At 40.0% G+C, this 13,943-nt stretch overlaps 1 protein-coding gene across 1 annotated transcript in view; it reads left to right on the top strand.

The window, feature by feature from the left end:
* The window catches only part of C15H12orf42 (chromosome 15 C12orf42 homolog), a 148,939-nt gene that overhangs the window by 57,969 nt on the left and 77,027 nt on the right, over positions 1-13,943 (top strand). The window lies entirely within an intron of this gene.

Below are 13,943 nucleotides of genomic sequence, written 5' to 3'. Positions count from 1 at the left end.
GCACTGTGTTGACAAAAGCAGGATCTGGAAAGAAAAAAACCTTTCAGCCAACACTTAAATTTACATCCGAAGAGCTCTAATTGCCTTCATTTCCTTCCTATTTACCACGCAGGGAATGGCAATGTCTTTTGGAGAGGACCACACAGCTCACTGACACTGAGGAAAGCAGAAAGTCCCAAGCATGTGGGGAGGAGGTCACGCTAGTGATCTCTTTCAGAGTCTCTACTTTCCAAGATTTGTGAGCAGAGTAGCTCCAAGTTACTGTTTGCTGAGAAGTAGCATATGGTAACTGCAAATAGAGTTCAAGAGTAGAACTCAAGAGATGTGGAAAATCATATTCTAAGAGTAAAGAAAAAGGCCAGCTGTGGGAAGAGGAGAAACATGACCCAGTTGAAAAACATGACCTGGTGTTCTGACTATTCTTATACACCCCCGAAGCACAGAATGTATCTAAATAAGGTGTCTGAAATATGCTGTTCTAGTAATCATTTTCCCATCAAGCAATTGACCTCTTAGGAACCTCTTAAGAATCAACTAAGGGATTCTGTGATTCCCAGCATGGACTGTGTTGAGGAGGAAACAGACCCCAATGAAGTCCCCGTATTGCTGCCATTCCACCACTTGCACCTTAAGACTCTCAGAAGGCAAAACTTCGTGGAAGGGAACCACAGGCCCATTCATCTGACAAGGAGTGACACAGGTCATAGGGAAAATCGGAGGTTGCTAATTAGCTTATATACTGCAGAGACATAGAGCTTATCAAGCTTACAGACAGGTGCTGCCTGGGTGCCTCCCCCCTCTTCCTCCCATAGCTCAAATAAGCATCAGGAAGCAAGTGCATGAAATCAGGGGCTTGGCATAGCTGGATCCTCTTTCAGATTGTTCTGTCCCCTGTTTTTCTTTTCCCTCTTTCTTCTTCTCCTCTTTCTGCATTTGTGTGACTTTGGAGGAATTATAGAAGAGGACTAAAAATTTTTAAGGTGTGTGTCTTTAAAAAACTTTTATATTATTTGTCATTGTTTATATTATATTGACTACTATACGTTTTATTACATATTATATAGAAACCATATAATTGGGTCACACTGTTATTGTTTTTTCTGTGGCATATATTATTAGTCTATGGTTTCCAAAAATAATTACTTTGAAATGATTCATGGGTTAAAGAAGAAATAATGATGAAAAGAAGAATACTCAGAATGGAATGATAATAATTTTAAAAATGAGAGATGCAGCTTACGTGGTTCTTAGGGATAGATTTATGCCTTAAATGTCATCATAGGGAAAAATGAAGGCTGAACATTAAAGAGGGAGGCATCCAACTCAAACAGCAAAATGAATTCAAAGGAAGCAGAAAAAAAGGAAAGAAAAAGAAGAGGAAAAAGTCACCAAAATAGAAACCAAAAAATACAGTCAGAGATAATTAACAAAACCAAAACTTGTTATTGGAAGGAGTGTATAAAATAGATAAACCAAGCAAGACTGATCAAGAAAAAAAAAGGTGAAACAATATTATGGATGAAAAGGAAAACATAAGTGCCAATACGATGGTACTTATAAAATGCAAGGTCAATACTATAAATAACTTATGTCAACACTTAAAACACACTATTAAATCAATATTCAGAAATTTCCGTTTTCTCAAATTTTCTCAAAAATAGCATGCTAAGAGTTTTGCAGCTGAGTTTTATTAAAATTTCAAATGTCAGATAATCCTTATATGGAGGAAAAGGAGAAGCCACCTAAGTTATTTTTTGAAGTTAGCAAAACATTTAAAATAAAATGGGATAAACTATGCTTCAATCTCATTAAATTAAATACTAGCAAAATCAAATTCAGCAACATACACAATAAAATACATCATAATCAAGTAGAATTTATTCTAGGGATGCAAGAATAGTTTCCTATCAAAAAATCAATCCATGGGGGCGCCTGGGTGGCACAGCGGTTAAGCGTCTGCCTTTGGCTCAGGGCGTGATCCTGGCGTTATGGGATCGAGGCCCCACGTCAGGCTCCTCTGCTGTGAGCCTGCTTCTTCCTCTCCCACTCCCCATGCTTGTGTTCCCTCTCTCGCTGGCTGTCTCTCTCTCTGTCAAATAAATAAATAAAATCTTTAAAAAAAAAAAAATCAATCCATGAAATATATATTAATAGATTTACGGAGTAAAATCATATAACCAACCCAGTGGATATGTCAAGATTAATTTATGGGTAGGAAAAAAATCTTCTTAGAAAAGTGGGAAGAGAAGGGAACTTCCTTAACCTGAAAAAAATCTATAAAAATCTACAGAAAACATAATTAGATTTAATAGTGAGCCTTCGAAAGCATTTCTATTAAAGTAAGGGAAAACAAGAATGTTGACTATTATTGCTTCTATTCAAAAATGTCCTGGGGGCCCAAGGTAATGAAATACAAGAAAAAAAAGAGATACAAGAATTTTTTTAAAAAGATTTTATTTTTTTATTCAACACAGAGAAAGAGAGCACACTAACGGGGGAGGGGGGAAGGGAGAGGGAGAAGCAGGCTCCTTGCTCAGCAGGGAGCCTGTTGCGGGGCCTGATCCCAGAGCCCTGGAATCATGACCTGAGCCGAAAGTAGATGCTTAACCGAATGAGCCACCCAGGCACCCCGAGATATAAGAATATTTGGGAAAAAAAAGATAATACTGATTATATACCTTCAAAGTGTAAAATTATATTCATATTATTAAAACCTATAAATTATTAAAACCAAAGCTATAAATTACTTTGGAATAAACCGAACAAAATATTTGTAAGACATATATGGATAAGAGTATAAAGCATTACTTAAGGATATGTAAAGGAGGGTCCGAATAAAGGAAGAGATGCTGTGCTAATGAGTGAGATTATCATGGAATTTTCCTGAAGTTAAAGAGCAGATCCTACAAATTACATGAAAGATTAAAGACTAAGAGTAAATGAAAGAGTAACGAAGAATAAAATGTGGAAACTTGTCTGACCAGATATCAAAACTTTTTTGAAAGCTATAAGACGACAATGAGCCCAAGAATAGGCCGATGGGGGTGCCTCGGTGGCACCATGGGTTAAGGATCCGACTCTTGGTTTCGGCTCAGCTCATGGTCTCGGGGTCATGAGGTCAAGCCCTGTGATGGGCTCTGCACTCAGTATGAATTCTGCTTGACATTCTTTCCCTGCCCCCTCCCTCCTCCTCTGCTCCTCCTTCTGCTTGTGCTCATGCATGCACGTGGGCACACGTGCTCTCTCTCTTTCTCAAATAAATAAATAAAATCTTTAAGAAAAAAAAGAATAGGCTGATAGAACATAGTAGAAAACATACTGCTTTCTGGAAAGTCTGGTTTCACGTGGTTCCACATTTTAAACAGAGCCACATCAGTGATCGTACACTAAATACATATTCTAAAGTCATGTGCTATTCAAGGCTTGTATATAAGCTGTGGTGGATTCGAATGGGGAAAGATGCAGGAGAGTCGGTCATAAACAGGTTAGTAATCTTGCAATGCATTGTTTCCACTGCAAGTGGTAAAACGGGCATTTGAGGGAATGACCAGGAGATAGCTAGTCATGGGCGAGCTGATGGTTGTGAGAAGTAACGTAAATGTAGGGCAGGTCGTGACACTTGTGACCTAGAAAAAAGCATCCGTTCCTCAGCGAGTGTGAGTGAGTTAGATTTGCGTGAGGAAGGCATTTTCAGATCTTCGACGAATGAGTTATCTGAGAAGAGGAGTGTCTTCACCTCAACATACCATGGTAGCAAGCTGATTCTCTATCTCTTCTGTGATTTCAGAGGGAAATTAATCTTGCTGGGCTGAGATGGTCTGGGGACACCTTTTATATTCAACTAAGTGCTTCTGCAGACATTTAAGTGTGGCCTCTGAATGATTTTCAAAATATTTCCCTTTTCCCTTTTCTAATATCCACTATGAAAATCTGAGAGTAAAAGAGAGGAATGGCCATTTGCTTTGACCCAAAGCTGATAGTAATTGGGCCAGAGGATAGCTGGAGAGTCCGTGTCCTACAGGAATGACACAAGGGGGCATATCTGCATCCCTGGGGAAGGTCCCACTAGCGACTCCGCTGGTGCCCAGGAATTTGCTCTGCCCTGAATCATCGGGCATAGAGCTGGAGAGCGCTGCACTGCAGAGCTGGAATCACAGGCATAGGACTGTGAATGAACAGCCCTGGGTGGTTGTCAGAGTTAAATGAGTTAACAAGGTTTAGATGTTATATTCATTCAACAAACTGTATTAAGTGCAGTATATACCAGGCATGGTTTTTGGCTTCTAGCAGTGAACAAAATAAATGACCTTGACCTCATGGAGATTCCATTCCAGTGTGAGAGTCAGACAATTCCTCAAGAGGTCAGACGCTGGTAAGTACTGTAGAGCAAAAGTTGATCAGAGAACGGGGGTATGTGCCATTGTTGATGGTGTTTCAAAAAGGATTCTTAATTGGACTCAACAGAAGCTAACTCAGGTCAATTCATCAGAAAAGGGAGTAAGCAAAATAAAATTGGTTCACAGGATCTGCGGGAGGGCTATGGAACCAGATCCGAAGCTAGGCTTCCTGGAGCGATGACTCCAAGAACATGGCACAGCTGACCCAGTACTGCTGCCACCTCCATCGCCTCTGCCACCGAGAATGAGCTGCCATGGTTTGTACCGCTGTCACTTCTGTGGGACACTCGAACTTGCGGCAGAAGGAAAAAGAGCTTCCTGCCCTTTCCTCACCTGTGACTGCTTCATGAGTCTGGCTGCTGATGTCGGTGCCTGGGCCTTGACAATGTCCATTTTTCAGATTTATTTCAAGATTCAATGAGTTCGGGCTACTAACTTCAGCAAAGCTGCAGGACGCAAAATCAACATGCGAAAACCAGCTGTGTTTCTACACGCCAGCAATGAACAATCTGAAAAGGAAATGAAAACAATTCTATTTACCTATTTATTCCATTTATGTACCTAGGAATAAATTTAAGCAAAAAAGCTCAGGATTATATGTTGACTACTATAAAAAACGCTGAAAGAAATTAAAGAAGACCCAAATAAATGGACAGGCATCCTGCATTCATAGATTGGAAGGCTTGGCATTACTAATATGATAACACTATCCAAAGTGATCTTGATCGACAATGCAATCTGAGCAATATCCCAACTTTTCCTTTTAAGAAATAGAAAAATTCATCCTAAAAATCTATGGAACCTCAAGGGACCCCAAATGGCCAAAGCAATGTTGAAAAAGTACAGATTTGGAGAGCTCATATTTCTTGATTTCAAAACTTACTACAAAGCTACAGAAATCTGAACAGTGTGGTACTCGAAGGCTAAACATATAGACCAATGGAATAGAAATGGCAGCCCAGAAATAAACCCTCACTCATATGATCAATTGATTTTTGACAAGCATGTTAAGACCATTCAATAGGGAAAGGACAGTCTTTTCAAGAAATTGTGCTAGGAGAACTGGATATTCACATGGAAAAGAATGCAATTGGACCTTACACAATATATGCAAATTAACTTAGAGTGGCTCAAAGACCTAAATAAGAGCTAAAACAGTAAAACTAGAAGAAAACAGGAAAAAAAATCCTCATTCGTTGCCATAAATATGGCAATGATTTCTTAAATATGATACCAAAGCACAGGCAACAAAAGAAAAAATGAGCTGGATTTCATCAGAATTAAACACTTTTGTACATCAAAGGACACTCTCAAGAGAATGAAAAGACAGCCCACAGAATGGGAGAACACATTTGCAAATTATATCTGATAAGGGGTTAATATCCAGAATATATAAAGAGCTCCTAGAACTCAACAACAAAAAACAAATAATCTGATTAAAAATGGCTAAAGGGCTTGAATAGACATTTCCCTGAAGAGCATATACAAATGGCTAATAAACATATGAAAAGATACTCAACACTATTAGTCATTAAGGAAATGCAAAACAAAACCTCAATAAGAAACTACACCCATTAGATGACCATTATTACAAAAACGGAAACTACAAAGTGTTGGTAAGAATATGGAAAAATTGGAACCCCCTGTGCATTGCTGGTAGGAATGTAAAAAGTTTTGATACATACTACAACATGGATGAACCCTGGAAACATTTCGCTAAGGGAAAATTATTGTATGATTACACTTATATGCAGTATGTGGCTCCAAGGTCAGAAGCTAATTGGATGGCTTCTTGAATGAATACACAAACATTGGGTAGAAAGAAGAGGGGAACTCAAGGGAAGTTCTGTGTTTTTCATTCATCGAAAGAGAAAGGATGGTCCTTGGGCCATCAGGTTAAGAAAGTCATGACATACAGAGGAAGAATGTTCTGGGCAGAAAGACCTGTAAGTGCAAAGGTACCAAGACAGAATGATAGGCTAGGATGTTGAGGGAATAGCAAAGCCTCTGGAGAAGAGTCATGAGGGGAGAGTACTAGGTGAACTAAGAGAGGTAAGAAGGACTTCCCTCATTGCCTGGCACAGTCCAGGTTTACACCCGTCGTTTCCAGATGATTGTTAGTAATCTTCTTTTTTATGCTAAAACATGTACTGAATTGGTCAAAGCCATGGTGCAGGTACCAGATCCTGTTCAGTCTGTCTGTCTGTCTGCCTGTCTGTAAGTATGTGGGTACCAGTCCTGTTCAGTTCAGTAAGAAGCTGTTAGGGATCATACTCTGAATGAGATGAGGAGCCCCTGGAGGGCTGTGTTGGCACGATATGACTTCGGTTTAACAGGACTGTTCAGCTGACTTCTTGGAGGTAGCAGACAAGCTTGCAGGCGTGGATTTGCCCCAAGAGACGGGGCTCCTGCTGGAGGGGTGCCCAGGCAGCTGGCCTGATTCTCAGGACATCCTCCCAGGTCTAACACCTGGTGCCTCAGGCAACACTCCAGGGTACGTGGGGGTGTTCACCCCACTTCAAAGCTGCCTGGCTTCGTGAGGGAGGGCGGGCGACTGCAGTCTGCTCTGTGTCTTTTAAGCAATCCCCCGCTGCAGGACCGGTTGCTATCATTTGGGTCATGTGAACTCTCTTCTGGGACACACACTTTATGCTAGAGAATCAGGGGCTCATATTAGTAACAATTTCAGGAGGACTCCCGAGTGGCAGAGGACTTGGAGCGCTCAGGCAGCCTCCTTCCCTCATGCTGGATGTGACATGGTTCTGATGAGTTTTGGGGCTTTAGAGTGTTGTGAAAGGATGAAGTAAGCCAGAGATAACCTGGGGGGGCAGGACAAGATGGATTTCCAAAAGGCCAGTTCAGTTCCAGAGTAGAGTTTGGAATTGCCATCGAGCCCTTGACTGTATCCCAGGTTCCTTAGCAATGTGGTGCTGAGGATTCCGGCACCTGCTTTCGGAAGGTTGTTGATTGAATGGGTGGCAAATGGAATGAATGGTAAAGGATGGTGATTACACCAGCAAACCCTGGGGTCAGCTGCCTGAATTCAAACCTGTCTTTGCTGCTTGCCGCCCTGCATCCCGGATGCCTTAGCTTCCTCATCTGCAACATGGGTAATAATAGCACCAACCTCGTCAGGCTGTTGAATGTAAAGTGCCTAGAGTAGTGCCTGGCACACGTGGAAAGTCTGCCACACTTGTTAGCTTTTACTACTATTTCTTCTGACGAATACACTCTGTATTTACGCCCCTCTTTCTCATGAGGCCAGTCCTTTTATTTTATTTTATTTTTAAACTGTAGTCTTGTCTTTTTTTTTTTTTTTGACTTTGGAAGTTAACTGGTATTGAATCTTATAGACTAATCCGTTGAAGGCTAGTGTTTGGAGGCTTGTCTATTCTGATCACGGTGATTGGGCACGCTATTATCTTTCTGTTTTGGGAAGTAGGTGGATTTTTTCCTGTGGAGTCCTCTGTACATCCATCAGCCAATGTTGTTGATATTAAGCAAAGTCAAGCATAGCCTTTATCTCAAATTTTCACTTTCATTTTAAATATGAGAAAAATCAAACTAAACTTCCCAAATTTCTAGGGGAAACCTTGTTTGGTTTTTTAAAATCTGACTAGACAGATAAAATTTAGAACCCTGGTAAACAGAAATGATGAAATCAATTATCCTCAGAAAAATAAGGCAAGGATTCGCTAATATGGAATGTGACATCATTGCAGTTCATAATAATCATTTAAAAACTTTATTGAGTATTATCTGGATGGATTTATGAATCTGTTTTACCTGAGTAGTTTTCATATTCTGTTAATGGGTTACTTACATAACACAAAAATGAGTACATCTCAAGGAAAGATATATTTGGATTCATTACTCATCATAAGTATAATTATTGTTTAACAATATTATGAAGGGCTAATGATGAGATGCAGGTGTTTAAACACACAGTGCCAGTAGATCTGACACGGTATTCAGTTCTAGGCATATACATTTTTAACGGCTTCTATTCACCAGGGGAACAATAAAACTCCACACAATGGTAAGTGTGTTTGCTAAAAACATGACGTGACTGGTTAATTTTTAGTCTTTAGATTTTGAAATGGATTTCTTGTGCGTGTGCAATGATACTTGTTTCTTAACTTGCTGGTCTATACTTTAAACTTTAGAGCAAAAAATTAAACAGAGCTGTATTGATAAAGTCCACCTCTCTGGGCTCTTCCAGTCATCTCTGGAAGGTGATGGGAGGTTGGAGGACACATGTACGGTTCGACGTCAGACTGAGAGACTAAACTCCAGGTGGTGGTCTGAAGCTTTGACAAGTATTTTTTACCTGGAATTATTGGTACCTTACGAAGGATGTAGCTCAACTGTCTCACTTCCCAAGTGAGAAAACTGAGGCTGGAGACCAAGGTCATGGTTTGCCCAAGGAAACAGGGCTGGTGGACCACATTCTTTGTACACTCAAACCTGAGCCTCTTAATTGTTGTGACAGAACTCTTCCTAGCATGCTATGTTGCCTCCTGTCAAATGTGAGACTCTATTTGAATTCTTTTTTAATTTTTTTAAAGATTTTATTTATTTATTTGACAGAGATAGAGACAGCCAGCGAGAGAGGGAACACAGGCAGGGGGAGTGGGAGAGGAAGAAGCAGGCTCGTAGCGGAGGAGCCTGATGTAGGGCTCGATCCCATAACGCCGGGATCACGCCCTGAACCGAAGGAAGACGCTTAACCGCTGTGCCACCCAGGCGCCCCTCTATTTGAATTCTTGATTAATATATCCAGTCAGTAGACATTTTTGAATATTAACTATGTGCCTGTTTTAGGCTCCAGGATCTCTAAATTCTTAAACTTGGTTTTGATGTCACTATTCTGCTCTTTATTCTTCTATGGGCTAATGTTTTCTTCACTAAGTTCTGTGAGTGTGTTAATATGTTTATGGCTTATCTTGAATTTTTAGCCCTTAATTGGGAAGCACCAGGAAGAAACCAACATTTACTGAACACTGCTGTGCACTTTATATGTGCCTTTATGAAAAGCTTAAGAGTTGGCATTGCATCCTGGAAAAAGAGAAGCTAAGTCATTTGATAAGGTTTAAATATCTTTTAAGTGACAATGCAGGAAATTTGTTCACCCACAGTTAAGATAGTGTCTGGCATTCAAACCATTTAAGTTTTGTTGAATGAGTGAATGAATGAATGAATGAATGCTGGGCTTTAAACTGAGGTCTATACGGCTCCAAAGATCTTTCCACTAGATTCAGTTGCCTTTTTTGTATCCTCAAGGTCAGAAACACACTGGCTTTAAATATCACCTAGCATATAAGCAATGGTTTCATAAACACTTTTGCTTATGATGGCATATAAATTCCCTACGGCTTAGAATGCTTGCATAGCTGTCATTATACTTATTTTTTAAGAATAAGAAACTGTGCACCTAAAAGATTAATTTTTGAAATTGTCATTGGAAGATCAAAGGAGATAACAATGAGCATAATAGAGCTGTGAATACTCCTTGAAATCCTGGAGGCACGAACATGCCCTCCAGGATTTGAGGCAGCTCTGTCTGCATTGTGGATCTCAAGCACTTCTGGTGATTTTCCCAATCCATGAAAGGGTCATGGCACCCAGACTTCACTTAATTAAATGATTTACATGGACGTATGATTTTAGTTCAAAATATCTTACATTTCCCTGAGTTAAGCAACTTTTTGATATTACCTAATCTAATTTTTCAAAGGTTTTTAAAAACATGTTCCCGTTTTACAGGTGGGGAATGTTGAATTCAAGAACAGCTAAGTAGAGGGGCATGTGAGTGGGTTAGTAGTTAAGCGTCTGACTCTCGGTTTCAGCTCAGATCATGATCTCAGGGTCGTGGGATCCAGCCCCACTTCGGGCTCCTGTTCAGTGGGAAGTCTGCTTGTCTCCCTTTCCTTCTGCCCCTCCCCCTGCTTGTGTTTGCATGCATGCTCTCTCTCCCTTACAAAAAAAGAAAAAAGAAAAGAATAGGTAAGTAGAGTTTAAATCCTATAGCACACGTCCAACTACTACGTCATTGACCTTGGTTGTGGTTTATTATCACACTCCCAGTTATTTGCCAACTTATTCATTCAAAGAATGAATTTACAGAATTCATTTAAAGAATGTGCATTAGTTATTATATTATATGAAGCTGAGCCAGAGAAACATAAGTCAAACGGTTGCCAAGAGCACGCATCTACATTTCCTCATGTATAAAGAGATATGGGAACAGGGTTTATCCATTGCAGGATTCCCTGAGATAGCAAAAAACCAGAAACAGCCTGTGTATTTATCAGCAGGGACTGGTTAAATGCATTCTGGACACTATATAATGCTATAGCCTTTTAAAAAGAATGAGGCAGGATGCTATGTGCTGATGAGGAGACATGCCCATGATGAATTTATAAGTAGAAGAAGCAAATTGTAGGCAGTAAGTATCCGATTGCGACAAGGGTGACAAAGACAAGGTGCATGTGTGTATTCACAACCTTGACCTCTCCACTGGCCTCGGAAGAGAAAAGTGCCTTTGTTGCTTCGGCCCACCAGCCATGTCAGACCTTTCTCTGGCTATAGAGAAGAACTGAGAGAATCCCAGGAAGGCTAGTGATTTTGGAATGAACTGAAGCTACTAAGGGATAAAATTATATTTAGAAGAGGCAGGAGGAAAGGGGGAAACTAAAGCTAGTATAGATTGAATTTTGAGGAGATTTTTTTGGGGTGGGGAGGACAAAGGTGTGGGGGGGGAGAAAGGCAGGGGGAAGGAAGTGGGGGGACAGGAGAGAGAGAGAGAGAGAGAGCTACCATGCTGTGAAGAGCAGGACTTTAAGGAGAAAAGGGAAGATATGAGACGCAATTTGAGAACACACTGCTGTTTGCCGTGTAAGGCAACATTTCTATTATTTTTTAAAAGATTACTGATGGAAAGATTTTACTTGCTTTCCAACTGGTTTTTGGATGTAGGGATTGGACTTGCTTTCTTTTCAATGTGGCACCCATACTGAAGTGGATGGACGATGAGGAAACAGCTTTATCTGGCTTACATTGTGCTCTTGTGTGTGTAAAAAAAAAAAGTATATGTGTATAATGGCACTATATATGCATTCAAACTTTCTAAATGCAACTAAGAACATTTTTGCAATGCTAATTACCTTTTGAGAGTGGTGAAATTGACATACTCTTCTATACTGTTTAAGATTTTTAGAGTGAGCATTTATTACTTTTAAAATTTAAAAAATAGATATATTTTAGTGATACTGTTTATATTTCTCTTAAATGGGATAGGAATGCAGAAAGGAGGAGTTGTCCCAAGCAGCCTCAAAAGACTTTATGTTATGTTTCTTGCCTCAAAAGACTTTAAATATGTAAGATTGTGGAGAAAACTGCTTCTGATGCCTAACTCAAGTTTAAACAATTGCACCGAGACTTATTGGAAATGGAATAGTGCACGGACCAAAGGGAAGATCTAGCTAAATCACTGTTTAATTCCTCACAATGGCTCTAGGGAGTGTATCAGGGAGGACCTTTCTACTTTCAAATTGCAGAAAGGGCATCAGGGGCTCATAGCATCTGTGAGAATCTAGACAGCTGAGTTTGGAAAATGGGATCTAAAGTGTTTCTGTAGGTTAAGAAACAAAGATATTTGCCAAGAATTGGGGAGATGATGGGGTCTGTCTTTCCGACTTATACTGGGTGCTGCCTCTTCACATGGCAAATAATTGGCTTGATGCTGAATAGACCAGAATAAAAAACAACCAAAAAAGCCAGACAAATGTTTATAGTAGGGTCTAAGGGATTCATACACAACACTCCTCTCTTCTTTGCATGTATTTTGAACCAGTGAGAGAGACAGAGAAGCTGGGTGATAGAAGTCGAAATAGCAGATAGGTTAGGAATGTGATTTAGGTGTGTGGCCAAAATGGGCTTTCTGTTTTGACCTCCAAAATGGCAGCCTTGCTTGAACCATCATGGTAGCACTTGGAAATGGCAGAACTCTCGAAGAGTGGGAGACAATGAACTCTTCCTGATAGTCTTACTTCATGACTAAAGGCAGACTGGAGCCACCTGCTTTCTGTAGATCTCAAAGATGGAGGAGAGTGCAACAAGTCAAGCATGCTCAGTTCTTTCCTCCAAACTCCCCAGTCAAGTGAATCACTGCACCTCCAGGGATTGATGAGAAGGCAGGAGTGATTTGCAGGTGGGGTCTTCTCTCCAGGACAAAACTGGAATAAAATTTTCCTTAAAAAAGTGAGGGGTTTTAGGGGTGCCTGGGTGGCACAGCGGTTAAGCGTCTGCCTTCGGCTCAGGGCGTGATCCCGGCGTTATGGGATCGAGCCCCACATCAGGCTCCTCCGCTGGGAGCCTGCTTCTTCCTCTCCCACTCCCCCTGCTTGTGTTCCCTCTCTCACTGGCTGTCTCTATCTCTGTCAAATAAATAAATAAAATCTTTAAAAAAAAAAAGTGAGAGGTTTTAATGGGGGAGTACCTGGACCCTTCATATGGGAGTTGGTGTCTTAGAATGAAGCCCTCTCATTCTGGTGTTTGGAAGCCCCAGCCAGCTCACCCACCCAGAAGTGAAGCCAGTCAGTTCACATGTCTTGACCACCTCTACCAAGCTCATGGTCATGGGAAGAAGCCCTGAATTCTCTAAAAAGAGAAGCATATCTGCACAAACAGAAAGGAAACACATCAACAAGGCTTTTATTCATAATATAGGCATACCTTTCAGATATTGTGGATTTGGTCCCAGACCACTTGTAATAAAGTGAAAATCACAATAAAATCAGTCTAATGATTTTTTTTGTTTTTCAGTGCTTATAAAAGTTATGTTTACACTATGCTGCACTCTATTAAGTGTGAAATATCATTATGTCTAAAAAAAACCCAATATACATATACCTTAATTAAATAATACTTAATTGCTAAAAAATGCTAACCATCATCTGAGCTTTCAGCAAGTTGTAATCGTCAATCACAGATCACCATAAGAAATATAAGAAATAATGAAAAAGTTTGAAATATTGCAAGAATCATCAATATGTGACACAGACGCACCAAGTGAACAAATGCTGTTGGGAAAAGAGTGCTGATAGACTTGCTCTATGCAGGATTGCCACAAAACTTCAATTTGTAAAAAATGCACTATCTGTGAAGCACAAGAAAGTAAAACACTATAAAGCGAGGTATGCCTGTACCAAGGACTGCCAATTGCACAATTTAAGGGAAACCAATTGCACAAAAAGGACCAAGAAGACCCAACAAATAGAGAAATTGGCATAGAAGAAACAGACATAATTCAGGAGCCAGAAGAAAATTTTCACTCTAGAAGATATCTAATTCTGGGGAATTCTGAGAAAATCCATAAAATAAGAACACCTGTGTCCTTGAAAAAGAAGCACTCAACAAACAAAGAGTTCATGGAATCAAATATATGCTGGCTAAAAGTAAATCATTTAACAGAAGACTGCAAGAAGAAGTTGCAGAACATCTCCCAGAGTGTAAGGCAAAAAAAAAAAAAAAAAAAAAAAAAAA

This window comes from Ailuropoda melanoleuca, chromosome 15 (genome assembly GCF_002007445.2).
Source record: "Ailuropoda melanoleuca isolate Jingjing chromosome 15, ASM200744v2, whole genome shotgun sequence".
NCBI classification, from domain to species: Eukaryota; Metazoa; Chordata; class Mammalia; order Carnivora; family Ursidae; genus Ailuropoda; species Ailuropoda melanoleuca.
This window is presented reverse-complemented; position numbering and strand designations above follow the sequence as displayed.